This window comes from Pecten maximus, chromosome 5 (assembly GCF_902652985.1).
Source record: "Pecten maximus chromosome 5, xPecMax1.1, whole genome shotgun sequence".
NCBI lineage: Eukaryota > Metazoa > Mollusca > Bivalvia > Pectinida > Pectinidae > Pecten > Pecten maximus.
The window spans coordinates 1,942,823-1,963,975 of record NC_047019.1 but is presented as its reverse complement, the minus strand read 5'-3'; the positions used below and the strand labels follow the sequence as shown (position 1 = coordinate 1,963,975).

At 35.9% G+C, this 21,153-nt stretch overlaps 1 protein-coding gene across 2 annotated transcripts in view; it reads left to right on the top strand.

The window, feature by feature from the left end:
* The first annotated feature begins 5,405 nt into the window (after nt 1-5,405).
* LOC117326820 (mitochondrial glutamate carrier 1-like) overlaps nt 5,406-21,153 on the top strand; it is a 47,611-nt gene continuing 31,863 nt past the window's right edge. Inside the window, exon 1 of one of the 2 annotated variants that reach the window (XM_033883556.1) lies at nt 5,406-5,567. The gene's annotated coding sequence lies outside the window, so the exon portion shown is untranslated. Of the gene's footprint in view, nt 5,568-5,667; nt 6,682-21,153 lie in introns of those variants that run through there. The other variant, XM_033883558.1, reaches the window with a different exon arrangement.

Here is a 21,153-nt window from a genome sequence, read left to right as displayed (position 1 = left end):
TATCTTATCATAGTGATAAGTTGTACCAAAGGTCATTATATGGGTCACCAAATGTCACAGGTCAAACTCTTAATCAGTGTCGATCAATATCGTGTACGTGTCATATCAATATCTTATCATAGTGATAAGTTGTACCAAAGGTCATAATATGGGCCACCAAAGGTCAAAGGTCAAATTGTTTATCAATGTTGATCAATATCGTTTACATTATATATGTATATCACAATACAATTTGAAGATATACAAAAGTCATTATATGGGTCACCAAATATCGAATTGTTAATCAATATCGATCAATATTTTATACTTGTTAAATTGTATACAGACTTGTATCTTATAACAGTGCCAGAACAACACATATGTGGCTCACTTTTCAACGGGTTCCGTTTTCAACAGGCTACACGTGGAAAAGAGAGACCTGATGGGGTCCATTTTCAACAGGAGAGTCAGTTTTCCACGGCGTCCCGGTTCCATTTTGAACGTTGAAAATGGAACCGGGTTCCATTTTCCACGGGTGTCCATTTTCAACGTTACACCGGCTTGACAACTGTGGATGCTCCCACGTTCAGAGGCACATGAGCTGTCCCGACTTTTACTCTAGACAGAGACCTTAATATAGGTCTCTGGATATGGCGATCTGGAAATGAAAATGAAATGTAATTAGTTGGATAGGAAAATAAAAACAGGGTATTTAATCTAAGCAAACCTATTTTCTCCTGTCCGTTTCGGAATCACATTACAATACATGGAAATATTGACATACACACATTATCTATGAAATCTCATCGAAACCGTTTGTAAATAGTGGATATGGAAGCATTGCCATACCCATGTCCAGTTGGTTTCGGTCATTTTTTATTGCTATGTAAAGACCCTGTCTCATTGATATATGTTATCCCTAAACTGTTTGCAGTTTTAGGTAAGGTTACGCCGTAGCAATACCATACAACTGCTCTAGGGCGCATTAAGATTTTTATTAACAAATCTTTGTCATTTATAATGTCATTATTGCTATAAAACTACAGAAACTGTATAAAAGAGCGACCTTTACAAAGTGGACAGCCATCATTTCTGCCACTATAGCTTGCTCCTATGCTTTTGATGAAAATGGCTGAGTTGAAGCTTTTTATCATATCACGTGCCCTTTGCGTTGCGATATCGACTAATTAAGTCGATATGCTGAGATTTTGAAATAATTTTAAACGATATCTAAATAAGTCGTCCTTTTTATGACGACGTCTTGCAAGGGCGAAATAAGACATCGACACGATTTTCTCGACATGCTAAATAATCCTATGGAAATATCGACCAAACAATATCGTTGAGTCTCGATATTCGAAACAGTTATAGCGTGTATTGAAATAATAATAATTTGGATATCGACACGTATCGGTCGAAATATTTAATTACTACATGATATCGACACATATTGGTCGAAATATTTAATTACTACATGATATCGACACGTATCGGTCGAAATATTTAATTACTACATGATATCGACACGTATTGGTCGAAATATTTAATTACTACATGATATCGACACGTATCGGTCGAAATATTTAATTACTACATGATATCGACTTATTTAACTAGACATTAGGGTGTACCATTTAACTAGACATCAGGGTGTACCATTTAACTAGACATCAGGGTGTACCATTTAACTAGACATCAGGGTGTACCATTGAACTAGACATCAGGTTGTACCATTTAACTAGACATCAGGGTGTACCATTTAACTAGACATCAGGGTGTACCATTTAACTAGACATTAGGGTGTACCATTTAACTAGACATCAGGGTGTACCATTTAACTAGACATCAGGGTGTACCATTTAACTAGACATCAGGGTGTACCATTTAACTAGACATCAGGGTGAACCATTTAACTAGACATCAGGGTGTCCCATTTAACTAGACATCAGGGTGTACCATTGAACTAGACATCAGGGTGTACCATTTACGATTTCAAAGTTTACCCTGTATGCTCTCAGGCGTCATATAATGGTAATTGTGAGAGTAAGACAGTACTCATTATGACGACATCGAGCCATTATATTACGACAGTACTCATTTTGACGACTTCGAGCCATTATATTACGACAGTACTCATTATGACGACTTCGAGCCATTATATTACGACAGTACTCATTATGACGACTTCGAGCCATTATATTACGACAGTACTCATTATGACGACTTCGAGTCATTATATTACGAGAGTACTCATTATGTCGACTTCGAGCCATTATATTACGACAGTACTCATTATGTCGACTTCGAGCCATTATATTACGACACTCATTATGACAACTTCGAGCCATTATATTACGACAGTACTCATTATCACGACTTCGAGCTATTATATTACGACAGTACTCATTATGACGACTTCGAGCCATTATATTACGACAGCACTCATTATGACGACTTTGAGCCATTATATAAATACGTTTGTACCTTAACCGAGAATTGATCCTTCCTAATAAACAGGGTCCCTATCTAATGTCCCTATCTAATGTCCCTATCTAATGTCCCTATCTAATGTCCACATAAACACTAAACAGCGTGTTAACACACAACATAAATTATGTAACTGACAACGTGCAATATTACAGTCCAGTTTAGAAAAGCCCCTTCCTTAAAGGATTGGTTGATGTCACAAAATCCTTTATTTTTCGTTATTCCCAACGATTTGTTTGATAATGAAGTCATATCATTTATAAAAGAATCTGATATAGGTTTATTAGGCCGGTGCTGTGAAAAAAACTGAATTCAGAACTCATATAATTAAAAACGAAAACTCGTTATAACCCATAATTAAGCTACTCGCTAGATCTACCAGTTATCGTGAAACTTTCGTTGTTTTTTGTCATTTTTCTTTTTCAAAAATGCGAACGAATAGAAAACGTTAATCAAGCTAAAGACAAATCTTGAGTTTAAAAAAAGGTGATAACGTTATTTTAAGGTTTCAATAAAACATTAACTGAAAACAATTTATACACCTTTTTCAAATGTCATCACGGTATCAACAATTGAAAATCACATTGATTCTCTATTGATTTAGATCTGTAAGAAAACGAAACAAATATTATCGAGACATTGCTCTTTAATAGCAAAATGATAAGAGTTAATAACATATCAATGAATTATATCAAGGGAAGCAACTCGTACAAGGCTAACACTGTTACCTACCTATTTAAACACCATTTGACCTGTAAGATAAGTTAGACAAGGTCAAATAATCTACCACAATACCGAACACTACGTCCCGCGGCGCCATTTACTACTTTTGTTTAAACAAATTCACTAGATCACCTGATATATCATATTGTTTGTGTATTTCCCAATTAATATCAATTTTAGACAAATATTACAATAATAACCATCAAGAAATCCATTGACGTGATTCTTTATCCAATACTTTGGGAATAAATCCCAATATTAATTGTCCTGTTGTTATATTGTTTATTGAAATGATCACCTGGACATTTTACCGATCATACTCTCGTTTACACCAGAGACGTATATACCATACAAGTCTCTGTTTACACGTGTAGCTGGCAGTCCCGGTCCCTCTCATAGTTACATGTTATCCCTACCGTAAATACATGTAATATTCACAAGGCAGTGAAGAATTACGTGAATTATCCTTTCTTTCTATGAATCATCTCTTATTTCTGATCTAATTTTTATGTGTTTCTAATTAATCAAAATAAATAAAATAGATTTGATCTGCATACACAGGTAAATCTAATTAGGTAGGTTGCTGTGCTAAAATTAGAATGGATGTTATTAGTATTTGAATTGTCTTTTAAAACATATACAAATCAGGTATTGAATTCTAAAGATTCATTTGACCATTGCAACACAGTAGACGAAGATGTACTGTTAACGTTTCCCGTATAGCTTGGAGAGCTTAGTTTCCCAGTTTTATGTTTGGGGAAAATATATTTTAGTAATATTTTTGTCCACGCAATTACAGCAATATGATACAGTTGACTAAATATAAATGACGCAGCAGCTAATATACGCGGGACATATATAATTAGGGGAGGGGGATACGTGTAATTCTTATTGTATGTATCTTAGGATTCATCTTGTGTAACACGCTCACTGATTGGTTGCTACATTTACAAAGGTAACGCTTTACTTTTGCTTTTTAACACATTACTTTTGCTTCTTTAATTCGGCATAGCCGTATAATTTTCTTTTGGCCCCGGATATGACGCGACAGGTGGCGTTACTGGTCAAGATGAAGTATGTGATTGGTCAATGTAGCGGTGAATGCAAAATGCAGATATGCAGTTAGAGACGAAACAAAATTAAGATTGAATGCAAGCTGAATAAGTGGATATATCTATTCAAATGACACATTAATAAAATCATATTCCTGATTCAAATGCAGTCTTATTATCACAAACAATGATTCAAACTGATGCAATTTTGTTATCCGTGCTGAAACTGCGCATTACTAATTAGTTCGTTAATTTATTTCACCAGCAGTTTTGCATTATAACCACCAGCATTAAAACTATGCCGTTTATCTTTTTTTAAAGATATTTCTTGTTTAGTTACTAGCACGGATCGCCATCCATAAATAGGTGTAGTATATATAAATAATTAAACAAATAATATAGATAAATCTTTATTTTTTGTGACATTATAAATCTAAGAATAATATTGAACGATACAATGTTTTTTTCACAGCTAGCCTAGGTAATGTAAGAGAAGTATCATGTTGCACATTACTGTACAGACCTGTCCCCCTCGAGATTAGGACAAGCTTGCTGTGTCACTCGGCGTGCAACCCACAGGGCCTGCTGTGTCACTCGGCGTGCAACCCAGCCAACAGACCATATAGCCTGTTGTGTCACTGGCTGTGCGCATATAGATCTACACATATACGAGCATGTTGATGAGGACAAAATCGAAAATAGATTTATTAACCCGTTTATAACTCAAACCTCAAAAAAACAATAGCGACCTGTCTATTCCATACGCGACAAGATAAGGAAAAGATGAAGAAAAACAGACCCTTAGATTTCTAGTAATCCTGCCCACAAGGCCTTTCACTAGACACGATATCTATATTCTAGTGGGCTTGGCGGGCCAGCTAACTAGAAGCTTCCAAACGTTAAAAAAAATTGCGAAACTGTGGCATGATGTGGCGAGAGGCGAGCAGTGGAAATCCTCGGGGCTTTTCGGTAAGGAAACAGAAGAATCTAGAGATGTTCCGACTGGAGAGATGAGATGAACTTTTCGTGCTTTCTAACTATCTTTTCGACGTTTATACACATGCAATTACTCAAGGTATACCAAATGATTTAAATGATAACGATTATACAATGCAAGTCAAGTTAAATTCGACATTTACCAAAATTACGAAACTGTGGTCTGTTTTGTCGGGATGCGAGATGGCCTTTATTTACATCGTCTGCCTGAACGCTTACGGTCATGTGTATACGTTACCACACACATATATGTGTATCATGTACATTCTTACATCCACGTTGGTAGGTCTTGGCTGAATTTGTTTCGACAGTGTTTTGGACCACAAACAGGTAATGCATATTATACCATTCATTCGTTTGTGCTGTTTCTGTCCATGCAGCACAAATTAACAACACGTCCTCTCCTTTAATTCACAATTGCTTACTTTTAGAAAAGCGGGTTAAACGACAGCCATGCTCGGAGTCGGTACAAGTCAAATCGTGAATCGGGTAACGGTTAAAATACTATTTCACATGCAATTAGTCCGTTATAGAAATGAATGTAAATTGTCAGCATGCATTGGCCTTTTAATTAACGTTAGGTTACGGCAACAAATTATTAACCTATCGCGATTCGATAACGGACATTTCACGCTCTAACGCTTCAGTTGTGGTTGGCCACATGTTTATAAATAGACACATTTATCGTAGCCCTAGATTACTGGAAAGTATTCAGTATAATTTGCATATATATAAATATAATTTGGTATTATTGTAAAATAAGCAAATAAATATTATAATTCCATACAGAAATGAGAGGCCTCCCTTGAATATAGTTGCATAGTTGTGTTAGCAATGTTGTAGGTTTAATATGCCTAATTATTGCGGCAAAGTTTCTGCTTCTGTTTGCTGTAAATTTGCGGTAAATATTCAGAATTTGTATACATTTAATTAGTTTTCTTGCAAATCTATAGTTACATCAACTTTCAGTCTTTGAGTATATAACTTGCCCAATGTCCTGGAGGGAAACCAAAATTTGAATTCAGGAAAGTAAAAAAAGTGATTGTACAGTACACTTGCTAGAGGCAAGTAAGATAATCCTATGTTTCTAACATGATTTTTTTCTGTGATTGCATAGGAATTTATTGAAATATAAACAATAAGTTGTTGAAATATTTTTATTTTCTGTGTCTGTAAATCAAATTTTCTAGGTGGGTATGAGGCCTTCACTTTACGAATGTTTTTAAGACTTTTACACTGATGAAAAATACGAGAAACTGCGGCTGGGTTACAAGGGTTTCTGTTATACTTTAGCAAATGTTCTTATTACACAAAGGAAAGAATTTTGTATCTGGAAAATGATCATTGTTTATCAAGTACAGACTTATTTGAGTGACTAATGTTCAGAATGGAATCCGGACCCAGAATTTAGAAATTAACCAAAAAATAAGAAAAGAAACAGAAGGTATGTTAAGAGACATATTCGTGCAATTTCAATTACTACATAACAATAGTTTCATTCTATTATACTTGTAAATATTTTTAACTTATTAATATTCAATAAATAAGTTTTCATATTGACTTTTTATTTATGTATGTATTAGTGATGTGTCGATGATCGGGAATGATCGATTAACGGTTGATTATTGTCAACCGATTACGATCATCGATCATGTTTTGTATAATCGATTAATCGGGTCCCTATAATTATATACATAATGCCATCAGAATTTTTATTCTAATTGTTAACTAATCATATTTCTTAAGACACTGTTCAGCTAAAATTCAATATTCTTTATTCATATGAGTAGGGCATCTTTGGCTCTAATCTTTAAGCCCTTCATTATTGAAAAATCATTGAGGCAATGTAGTTGAACCATGATATTACTGAAACATATTTATCTAAATGTATGTATATACATGCAGTATGTGACATCAAAACAAAACATTTGAAACATTAAATGATAATAAGTGTTAACTTACAAGCTGCAATCATGTGTGTATTTTCTTGTCATGATAAACTTGTCAAGTTTTATAATCACTAATTTGATAATTTTTAATTTCAATGGGATGTTTTAATGGCATTATACATTCTTTGTCCCATAGATATAAATAGCAAATGAATAAGTAAGTGCCAGTTGCCTTCTCTGGCTTAATTTTGTTTGCATTTTAAATTTCAAACAGACTAATCAATAACAACCGATTATAATCGTATAATCGGTTATCGAGATAATTCGTTTACAACCGATCATCGGTTGCCGTGTTCAACCGATTACCCAACACTAGATCTTATTGAAATGCATATAGTATGAACTATGCCGCTTTCATTTGTTAGCTCACCTGGTCCGAAGGAGGCCTTGAGGGGGCGGGGCCAAAAGGGGTCTATTTGGCAATATTGGGATTGATGACTTCTCTGGAACTAAGCAATGTATGTATGACATTGATATTTCAGTTGTAACAACCCTGGAAGGCTGGGCCTTGTTTTGACCCATGTTGCACATTAAATTTTCCCGCAATCTTACAATGTACCTTAATCGGAAGACACCATTTTTCGCTGTAGGCAAAACTAAATTTCCGGTGTAAACACACTGTCGGAAAATCCAGATCTGGAACTTATCTATTTATTTTGGTTTTAACAAATGTGAAGCCTGTATGTACTACTTCATAATGAATATACCAAATAATGAAATATAGTGTACATTTTTTTTTTTCATTTTTTTATGCATATCATAATACTAGAGCTATTTGCTTTACAAAATAATCACCAATGGCCATGCAGCCAGTCTTTCTGTAGTCTGCTACCTGAAGACTTATTATTTTTTTTTGTTATCTTTGAAACCATTCAGATCCCAACCGCAAAATCATATACAGCCTTGCTGGGCATCAAGAGATGAACACTGTGCAATCCTGATGTAAAAATTGGCCCAGGGGTCTTACCCCACCACGAGGGAATTATACTTTCTTTAAATACAATCATGTTGAATCTTGACTTTGTTTCTGGGTTATATCCTTAAAGCAGTTGAGATCCCCACAACATAATTATGTATATAATCATACATCAACAAATAAAGCTATTAGCAAATGGAACATAAGCATTATTTTGATGTTTGCTCAAATAAACCAGGTAAGCGATACAGGCCCTCTGGGTCTCTTGTTACATTGCTTCAAATATTTAGAGTCCTCCAAAAGACCTGAAAGGACCTGAATAGCTTTTAAGGGTTTTTATCACTTTACAGTTCTATATATATATTATTGTTTTGATCACTTTTCAGTTCTATATATATGTGAAATTATTGTTTTTATCACTTTTCAGTTCTATATATATTATTGTTTTTATCACTTTTCAGTTCTATATATATATTATTGTTTTTATCACTTTTCAGTTCTATATATATATTATTGTTTTTATCACTTACAGTTCTATATATATATTATTGTTTTTATCACTTTTCAGTTCTATATATATATTATTGTTTTTATCACTTTTCAGTTCTATATATATATTATTGTTTTTATCACTTTTCAGTTCTATATATATATTATTGTTTTGATCACTTACAGTTCTATATATATATTATTGTTTTTATCACTTTTCAGTTCTATATATATATTATTGTTTTGATCACTTACAGTTCTATATATATATTATTGTTTTGATCACTTACAGTTCTATATATATATTATTGTTTTGATCACTTTTCAGTTCTATATATATAATATTGTTTTTATCACTTACAGTTCTATATATAGAGGATATCTAACAGTGTCTTCAGTAATACCAAATATATTTCACGAGTGTGGCTAATATTTTGATATTTTTCACGAGTGCGCAGCACGAGTGAAAAATATCAAAATATTAGCCACACGAGTGAAATATATTTGGTTTTACTGAAGACACTGTTAGATATTCTGTTTATTACATTTTTTATCAACGAAAACCCTACCCCGTATGCTAACTAGGACTACAGCGATAATTTGAAAACAAAAAAAGTAGTTCCCCCTGTCCAGGTGCTGACATATATGTCGGGCTTTCTGATTGGTCAATTATTTTGGTATTTTCTAATCATTAATTTGATTGGTCAAATCAGCAAAAGTGATATTTTTCACTAGTGAAAAATATGATATTCTTCACTAGTGAAAAATATCACTTTTATAGAATGAATAATTTTTGATATTTCACTGGTAAAAATGTAATAAATATATATTATTGTTTTGATCACTTTTCAGTTCTATATATATATTATTGTTTTTATCACTTTTCAGTTCTATATTATATATTATTGTTTTTATCACTTACAGTTCTATATATATATTATTGTTTTTATCACTTACAGTTCAATATCTATATTATTGTTTTTATCATTGAGATGTCAGATGTTTAATGACATATCAGAATAACATTTTTTTTTCAAAACAATTTTTGATAATATATATTTTAAGCTTGACAAAAGGGTTGCTAATGGAACTGACAAACAATGTGGACCTGAATAGTATCTGAAAGGGGTCAATGGACGTTAAGCTGTATTGTAGTTCATTAATGTGTTATAATTCTTGTGTTTAAAGAAGGGAAAGTGATGAGTATGTGCCGTGGTGATGAGTCCATCGTCCGTGAGTCATCAACTATAACTACCAAGTTTGTTCAAATGTATGGCCTTGACCTACATTCAAACTCACAGGGGTCAAATATACTAAAATATTTAAAGGACTTATTCTCAATAACCAAAAATCCCAGCTAGACCTAATATTGTGCCAATGAATAAATTCTGTAATGAAGGATTACAATATGAATAGTTATCTCAATGAATAAACCTAGCCTGCTTTGATATGTGAATCAGCTTAGAATCTGCATAACTTGCTCTGGAAGCAGGTGAGAATACAGGCCTATTGTATTCCTGCTATCTCATTGATTATAAAAAAAATTAAGGTGAACATCTGCCCCTAATACTTGTTTAGAAGATAAAGATTGGGAAAACAAAGACCTTGTTATAGAACAAAACAATTAATTTGACTATTGATATAGCCCAACAGTCTATATTATCCATATAACATACATTTTGTCTATGCTATTAGGATTATGTACTGAAGAGCAGCAGAATGTAGCCGCGGAAGTACTAGGGAGACAGCAGATCTGTGTTTGGCTTTTTATTTTATTATATATACAGTGTATATAATGTGTGTGTTTTTGAGTCCGGTGAAGAGGATTGTATAAATCCTGTACTGGAATGAACTTCACATATAGCTACTAAATAATTATATAAGTGCAGGATTTGACTCAAAGTCCAATTCATGGTCTTCACAAGTGGTATGCGTACATGGATATAAACAACATGATTAATGTTCTTGTTAATAGTAAGTCCTGAGTTTGGAAATTTAAATTTGTGCCCCATGTATATCTCTGTGATTATATATACTGATACTATCCCACACTAATTGAACATTCATTTTAATTTCAGTTTTTGTTAATGTCAAATATCAATGTGCTATGAAAACTTTTAACTCACAAGCTCTTTATATCTTCATGTATATTTTGCACTTAAATTTTATAATCGGATTTATTAACATATGTTTTTATGTTACTGAAATTAGATACCTCACAACTGAAATTAGATACCTCACAACTGAAAATTAGATACCTCACAACTGAAAATTAGATACCTCACAACTGAAAATTTGATACCTCACAACTGAAAATTAGATACCTCACAACTGAAAATTTGGCATTCTACATTGTATCCTTAAGGACCTAGCTCCATGTCCAGGTGGAAATGAAAACAGTTGAGAAGTTTTGATGTACATGTTAGGTTGTACATCATAGAAGTATTATCAAGGATATTTCTAAACATTTTCTTCAGGTTGGAAAGTATGGTTTATGTAAGGATTTTTGTTACACAACCAATGAAAGTGTATACATATTAACAATGACTTGTATGGTATGTACACTGTCACCTTCATTAGAGTACTGCTGTAGTAATTGTAATTTATACCGAAATGACTTGTCTCTGTTACTCTAATACCTGGTCATATATGTGAAGAGTCTATTTGGTGTATTTGCCCCTTCATCTCGATATAGAATTGGCCTACCGGCCTATCAAAATGGCTTCTTTTTATCTGGTCACTGTGGGGGTCAGACTCTGTACTATATGGTCACTGTGGAGGGTCAGACTCTGTACCATATGGTCACTGTGGTGGTCAGACTCTGTACCATGTGGTCACTGGAGGGTCAGACTCTGTACCATGTGGTCACTGTGGGGGTCAGACTCTGTACCATGTGGTCACTGTGGGGGTCAGACTCTGTACCATGTGGTCACTGTGGGGGTCAGACTCTGTACCATGTGGTCACTGTGGGGGTCAGACTCTGTACCATGTGGTCACTGTCGAGGGTCAGACTCTGTACCGTGTGGTCACTGTGGAGGGTCAGAATCTGTACCATGTGGTCACTGAGGGTCAGACTCTGTACCATGTGGTCACTGTGGGTCAGACTTTGTACCATGTGGTCATTGTGGGGGTCAGACTTTGTACTATGTGGTCACTGTGGGGGTCAGACTCTGTACCATGTGGTCACTGTGGAGGGTCAGACTCTGTACTATGTGGTCACTGTGTGGACAGACTCTGTACTATGTGGTCACTGTGGAGGGTCAGACTCTGTACCATATGGTCACTGTGGTGGTCAGACTCTGTACCATGTGGTCACTGGAGGGTCAGACTCTGTACCATGTGGTCACTGAGGGTCAGACTCTGTACTATGTGGTCACTGTGTGGACTGACTCTGTACTATGTGGTCACTGTGGAGGGTCAGACTCTGTACCATATGGTCACTGTGGTGGTCAGACTCTGTACCATGTGGTCACTGTGGAGGGTCAGACTCTGTACCATGTGGTCACTGTGGGGGTCAGACTCTGTACCATGTGGTCACTGTGGGGGTCAGACTTTGTACCATGTGGTCACTATGGGGGTCAGAATTTGTACCATATCATGTGGTCACTGTGCGGGTCAGACTTTGTACCATGTGGTCACTGTGGAGGGTCAGACTTTGTACCATGTGGTCACTGTGGAGGGTCAGACTCTGTACCATGTGGTCACTGTGGGGGATCAGACTCTGTCGGCATGTGGTCACTGTACGTGTGGGGATCAGAATCTGTACCATGTGGTCACTGTGGGGATCAGAATCTGTCGGCATGTGGTCACTGTACGTGTGGGGATCAGACTCTGTACCATGTGGTCACTGTGGAGGGTCAGACTCTGTACCATGTGGTCACTGTGGGGATCAGAATCTGTACCATGTGGTCACTGTGGGGATCAGAATCTGTGGACATGTGGTCACTGTGGAGGGTCAGACTCTGTACCATGTGGTCACTGTGCGGGTCAGACTCTGTACCATGTGGTCACTGAGGGTCAGACTTTGTACCATGTGGTCACTGTGGAGGGTCAGACTCTGTACCATGTGGTCACTGTGGGGATCAGACTCTGTACCATGTGGTCACTGTTTAGGATCGGACTCCCTTTATCTAGTGTGAGTTAAACATATGATACCTCTCTATAGAAGTGGGCAGACTAACCCCAATATCTATATACTTATATATAAAACAATAACAGATTTCCTATCTGACATTATATCTTGATTATACAGGCCCTCTGGAGGTTTTCATTGTCGTTACCAATCATTACATATTATATGATGTGTATCTGGGTTTCTCAAGAGTACTTGATTTATCACTGTGGTGAGGTTTCATGCTCATAACAGCTGGATTGGGGATAAGTTAAGGACATGGCCTTGACCAAATAAACCAGTTATCTAAATATATCATCAGGCTAGACATGGTAGGGACTAGTGACATACAATGTAATATATGTGTGTGAATGTAAGCAGGATGCACTGCATGTTATTTTATTTATAGTCATAACTTAAATCCAACTTCAAAGTAATACATATTTATTAGATATTTACTTACAGACCCACACCATATTCAGTAAAGACCATACATATTAGATATTTACTTACATACCATACTTATGTACATACACCATATTCAGTAAAGACCATACATATTAGATATTTGCTTATATACATACACCATAATCTGTAAAGACCATACTTATATACATACACCATAATCTGTAAAGACCATACTTATATACACACCATAATCTGTAAAGACCATACTTATATACATACACCATAATCTGTAAAGACCATACTTATATACATACACCATAATCAGTAAAGACCATACTTATATACACACCATAATCTGTAAAGACCATACATATATACATACACCATAATCTGTAAAGACCATACTTATATACACACCATAATCTGTAAAGACCATACTTATATACATACACCATAATCTGTAAAGACCATACTTATATACATACACCATAATCTGTAAAGACCATACTTATATACACACACCATAATCTGTAAAGACCATACATATATACATACACCATAATCTGTAAAGACCATACTGATATACATACACCATAATCTGTAAAGACCATACTTATATACATACACCATAATCAGTAAAGACCATACTTATATACACACCATAATCTGTAAAGACCATACATATATACATACACCATAATCTGTAAAGACCATACTTATATACATACACCATAATCTGTAAAGACCATACATATATACATACACCATAATCTGTAAAGACCATACTTATATACATACACCATAATCTGTAAAGACCATACTTATATACATACACCATAATCTGTAAAGACCATACTTATACATACACACCATAATCTGTAAAGACCATACTTATATACACACCATAATCTGTAAAGACCATACATATATACATACACCATAATCTGTAAAGACCATACTTATACATACACACACCATAATCTGTAAAGACCATACTTATATACATACACCATAATCTGTAAAGACCATACTTATATACATACACCATAATCTGTAAAGACCATACTTATACATACATACACCATAATCTGTAAAGACCATACTTATATACATACACCATAATCTGTAAAGACCATACATATATACATACACCATAATCTGTAAAGACCATACTTATATACATACTATAATCTGTAAAGACCATACTTATATACATACACCATAATCTGTAAAGACCATACTTATATACATACATACATACACCATAATCTATAAAGACCATACTTATATACATACACCATAATCTGTAAAGACCATACTTATATACACACCATAATCTGTAAAGACCATACTTATATACATACATACACCATAATCTATAAAGACCATACTTATATACATACACCATAATCTGTAAAGACCATACTTATATACATACACCATAATCTGTAAAGACCATACTTATATACACACACCATAATCAGTAAAGACCATACTTATATACATACACCATAATCTGTAAAGACCATACATATATACATACACCATAATCTGTAAAGACCATACTTATATATATACATACACCATAATCTGTAAAGACCATACTGATATACATACACCATAATCTATAAAGACCATACTTATATACATACACCATAATCTGTAAAGACCATACTTATATACACACACCATAATCTGTAAAGACCATACATATATACATACATACACCATAATCTATAAAGACCATACTTATATACATACACCATAATCTGTAAAGACCATACTTATATACATACACCATAATCTGTAAAGACCATACATATATACATACACCATAATCTGTAAAGACCATACTTATATACACACCATAATCTGTAAAGACCATACTTATATACATACACCATAATGTGTAAAGACCATACTTATACATACATACACCATAATCTGTAAAGACCATACTTATATACATACACCATAATCTGTAAAGACCATACTTATATACATACTATAATCTGTAAAGACCATACTTATATACATACACCATAATCTGTAAAGACCATACTTATATACATACATACACCATAATCTATAAAGACCATACTTATATACATACACCATAATCTGTAAAGACCATACTTATATACACACCATAATCTGTAAAGACCATACTTATATACATACATACACCATAATCTATAAAGACCATACTTATATACATACACCATAATCTGTAAAGACCATACTTATATACATACACCATAATCTGTAAAGACCATACTTATATACACACACCATAATCAGTAAAGACCATACTTATATACATACACCATAATCTGTAAAGACCATACATATATACATACACCATAATCTGTAAAGACCATACTTATATATATACATACACCATAATCTGTAAAGACAATACTTGTATACATACACCATAATCTGTAAAGACCATACTTATATACATACACACCATAATCTGTAAAGACCATACTTATACATACACACCATAATCTGTAAAGACCATACTTATACATACACACCATAATCTGTAAAGACCATACTTATATACATACACCATAATCTGTAAAGACCATACTTATTAGATATTACTTACAGACCATACTTATATACATACACCATAATCTGTAAAGACCATACTTATATACACACCATAATCTGTAAAGACCATACTTATATACATACACTATAATCTGTAAAGACCATACTTACATTGTATATACATACACACCATAATCTGTAAAAGACCAGGGGCCCGGGTGAGTAGGGGAAATAGAGGTAATTCCTTTAAATCGCTACTTTTGTCATAAAGTTATGAATGGATTTGAACCAAATTCGCTCAGGAACATCTTGTGGAGAAGGGGAATAGATTTTGCATAAATGGTGACTGACATCCCTAGGGGCCAGAGGGGTATGTGGGGCCTAATAGGGGAAATAGAGGTAAACTTTTAAAATCGCTAGACTAAAAGTTATGAATGGGTTTGAACCAGATTCACTCAGAAACATCCTTCAGGGAAATGGAACAGATTTTGTATTAATAATGGCTCTGATCCCCCTGGGGCCAGAGGGGCTGGGCCCAATAGAAGTAACTTAGTCCTTTTTAAATTGCTTGTTCCATTTTTGAAACCGTTCTGTTTGAGATCCCTGCCCCATTATTAAATAAAGCATCACTGAGCATCAAGAGATAAACACAATCATGTTGTAGAAATAGGCCCTAGGGTCTTCCCCACCCCTAGAGACTTAGTTTCTTGGTTATATTTTTGAAACCGTTGAGATCCCCACCCCATAACCATATGTAGCATTGCTGGACATCAAGGGATAATCACATGCAATTCTGATGTGAAATTTAAGGCCCAATTGGGTTTTTCCCCACCCCAAGGGACTTACAGTTTCTTTGTTTATATATTTGAAATTGTTGAGATCCCCACCCTATAACAATATATAGCATTGTTGGGCATCAAGAGATAAACACAATCCTGATGTAAACACTGTGAATCATGTTGTAAAAACAATGCCTCAGATCTTGTCACACCCCAAAGGAGTCTGGACTTTGTTTCAGGGTTAGATCTTTAAACCAGTTGAGATCCCCACACAATAACCATATATATAGCACTCTTCAGCATCAACAAATAAAACTACATTGTATTAATAAATTGAACATGAACAATATTTTGATGTTTGGTCAAATCCAACCAGGTGAGCAGTACAGGCCCTCTGGACCTCTTGTTTTGTGTGTCTAACATCTTATTCCACTCACAAGCTATGAATTCATTGTAAAAGTATAGTTAAGCAACTGATTTTTTATTACAAATCGATCATTGTGACATTACCAACAATATACCAAACCTGTACAGAAGATAAGGTTATTCACTGTTTATAGTAATGAAAAGTACGTTTCAGACCGAATGCAAATGAAACAAGTGTATCAACCCAATTCAAGTTGTAACCGTGCAGTTTTTAAGCTTTATATATCTCAGGACAGAAAAGGTCGTTTTTGATGTAGCTTTTGATCATTTCTAATGTTGAAGCGAATAAATTTTTAGCTCACCTGGTCCGAAGGACCAAGGTAAGCTTATGCCATACCGTGGCGTCCGTCGTCTGTCGTCCGTCGTCTGTCGTCCGTCCGTCGTCCGTCGTCCGTCCGTCCGTCAACAATTGACTTCTTCTTCATAGCCACTGATCAGAATTTGACCAAATTTGGTCAGAAGCATCCCTATGGGTAGGGGACTCAAAATTGTACAAATGATGGGGCTGACCCCCCAGGGGCCTGAAGGGCGGGGCCGAAAGGGGTCAATTTGGCTATATTGATATAAACAACTTCTTCTCTGAAACCGAGCAAAGGATATTGCTCCTATTTGCCTGGAAGCATCACTATGAGGTGGGGATTCAAAATTGTACAAATGGTGGTGCTGACCCCCTAGGGGCCTGAGGGGCGGGGCCAAAATGGGTCAATATAGCTATATTGATATTAACGACTTCTTCTCTGGAACCGAGCAATGGATATCACTCATATTTGCCTGGTAGCATCACTTTGGGGTGGGGATTCAAAATTGTACAAATGATAGGACTGACCCCCTAGGGGCCTGAGGGGCGGGGCCAAAATGGGTCAATATAGCTATATTGATTATACCGACTTCTTCTCTGAAACCGAGCAATGGATATCGCTCATATTTGCCTGGTAGCATTAATTACTTTGGGGTGGGGATTCAAAATTGTACAAATGATGGGGCTGACCCCCAGGGGCCTGAAGGGCGGGGCCGAAAGGGGTCAATTTGGCTATATTGATATAAACAACTTCTTCTCTGAAACCGAGCAAAGGATATTGCTCCTATTTGCCTGGAAGCATCACTATGAGGTGGGGATTCAAAATTGTACAAATGGTGGTGCTGACCCCCTAGGGGCCTGAGGGGTGGGGCCAAAATGGGTCAATATAGCTATATTGATATTAACAACTTCTTCTCTGGAACTGAGCAATGGATATCACTCATATTTGCCTGGTAGCATTACTTTGGGGTGGGGATTCAAAATTGTACAAATGATGGGGCTGATCCCCAGGGGCCTGAAGGGCGGGGCCAAATGTGTTCAATTGGGCTATATTGATATAAACAACTTCTTCTTTGAAACCGAGCAAAGGATATTGCTCCTATTTGCCTGGAAGCATCACTATGAGGTAGGGATTCAAAATTGTACAAATGGTGTGGCTGACCTCCTAGGGGCCTGAGGGGTGGGGCCAAAATGGGTCAATATAGCTATATTGATATTTACAACTTCTTCTCTGGAACTGAGCAATGGATATCACTCATATTTGCCTGGTAGCATCACTTTGGGGTGGGGATTCAAAATTGTACAAATGATGGGACTGACCCCCTAGGGGCCTGAGGGGCTAGGCCAAATGTGTTCAATTGGGCTATATTGATTTAAACAACTTCTTCTCTGAAACCGAGCTAAGGATATTGCTCATATTTGCCTGGTAGCAACAATATGGGTTGGGGATTCAAAATTGTACAAATGGTGTGGCTGACCCCTGGGGGGCCTGAGGGGCGGGGCCAAGAGGGGTCAATTGGCTAAATTGATATGAACAACTTCTCCTCTGAAACTAAGCAATAAATATTGCTCAATTTTGACTGTGAGAATCACTTTGGGGTAGGGATTCAAAATTGTACAAATGGTGGGTCTACCTCCCTGGGGGCTGAGGGGCGGGACCAAAAGGGGTCAATTCTGCTAAATTGATATAAACAACTTCTTCTCTGAAACTAAGCAATGGATATCACTCATATTTGCCTGGTAGCAATTAACCCCCTAGGGTAGGAATTCAAAATTGTACAAATGACAGGGCTGACCCCAGGGGACCTAAGAGGCGGGGCCAAAAGGGGTTATTTTGGCAGAATTGATATAAACAACTTTTTCTCTGAAACTAAGCAATGGATATCTTTAATATGTGACTGGTAGCATTCCCTTGGATTAAGGATTCAAAATTGTACAAATGATGGGGCCGACCCCTTGGAGGCTCAGGGGCTGGGCCAAAAGGGGTCAATTTTGCTAAATTGATATGAACAACTTCTCTGAAACAGCTCATATTTGACTATTAGCATCCTATTGGGGCAGGGGTAGGGATTCAAAATTGTATAAAGGAAGGAGCTGACCCCCCAGTGGGCAGAGGGCAGGGTCAAAAGGGGTCAATTGGTCTAAACAAGATCTTCTCTGAAACTAAGCAATGGATATCACTCACATTTGTGTGGTAGCATCCCTATGGGGTCGCGCCAAAAGTCAATTGCATTTCATGGATTAATGCACCTTTTGGCATTTTTAGTATTAAAATAAAACCAATGTACATGTACCCATATAAAATGCTTATGATATATATTGACATAGCAATACCAGCAACAAATATACTTAAGCATCATTCTTGTTTCATATCTCATGAAACCAGGTGAGCGATTCAGGCCCTCTGGGCCTCTTGTTTAAATAAAATATTTAAAAAAATCATGAATTGTACAATTTGAATATAAGTACGTATATATGTATTGAAATTGTTTATATTTAGAAGCATGTTGGTGAATTGGAAAAAGATCTTTACAGAAGTAAATTGCAAATTTTGGGAATTTCACTTCAATCTGAATTATTTCAATTGGGAATGGTGTCCATTAATGGCCCAAAAAAGTCCTGGCTTCGTAATGGATTGTAACATAATATTGAAATATCGTCAGAATGGCGGGATATTTTTCAACATATAATATTGTATTAAACTTCCACAATCAACATAAACTATACATGATAAATAACAGTACACATCAGATAACTCAGCCTATTGATTTAGCCAACTGTATGGTTTCAGTTCTTCATTTAATATTCCACAGGTGTGAGAGCCATAGTGCTTCAATACTCATCTTGTTGATGCCATCACGATCAAACATCAACTCTACCTTGAATAATTAAGTAAAGAAATATTGAACTTCGATTGGGTGGTTGGTAACATCATGCAATCTTTTCTGCAAAGGTTAGGTCATTGAGTAGCTCATCTTGTTAAACAGCATTTGGCTTGACTGCTTATTGGCTACCACAAAGGTTGTTAACTACGATGGAAAAAACCTCAGCTAGTTCCTAAAATCAAAAAAAAGAAAAAAATTATGTTCAATGTCATGGCGGCCACGACTATCTTGGAAAACTTTTATGCAACAAATGTAAAAAAATCTCATTGAAACAAGAGAAAAATCCTTTTTAACATATTGTTATTGTTATACGATAAAAGGAAAATGGTGATATGTGCAAACAGAGAATGTCATAGAAAAAGTAAAGACATAAAATCCTGTGTGATGACGTATTGCTTCGATTACAAAAAGAATTTTTGAAAAATTAATTTTGAAAAAATTTTGACCTTTGACCAATTAGTGATGATTTTGATTTAACCTTTTTAGCTCACCTAGTCCAAAGGACCAAGGTGAGCTAAGCAGCTTATGCCATACTGTTACGTCCGTCGTCCGTCCGTCCGTCAACAATTGACTTCTTCTTCATAACCACTGATCAGAATTTGACGAAATTGTGTCAGAAGCATCCCTATGGGGTGTGGACTCAAAATTGTACAAATGGTGGGGCTGACCCCCCCAGGGGTCTGAGGGGTGGGGCCAAAAGGGGTCAATTTGGCTATATTAATATAAACGACTTCTCTGAAACCAAGCAATGGATATCACTCATATTTGCCTGGTAGCATCACTATGGGGTGGGAATTCAAAACTGTACAAATGATGGGGCTGACCCCCTGGGGGCTTGAGGGGCGGGGCCAAATGTGGTCAATTGGGCTATATTGATATAAACGACTTCTTCTCTGAAACTGAGCAATGTATATTGCTTATATTTGCCTGGTACCATCGCTATTGAGTGGGGATTCAAAATTGTACAAATGACTGGGCTGACCCCCCAGGGGCCTGAGGGGCGGGGCCAAATGTGGTCAATTGGGCTATATTGATATAAACGACTTCTCCTCTGAAACCGAGCAATGGATATTGCTCATATTTGCCTGGTAGC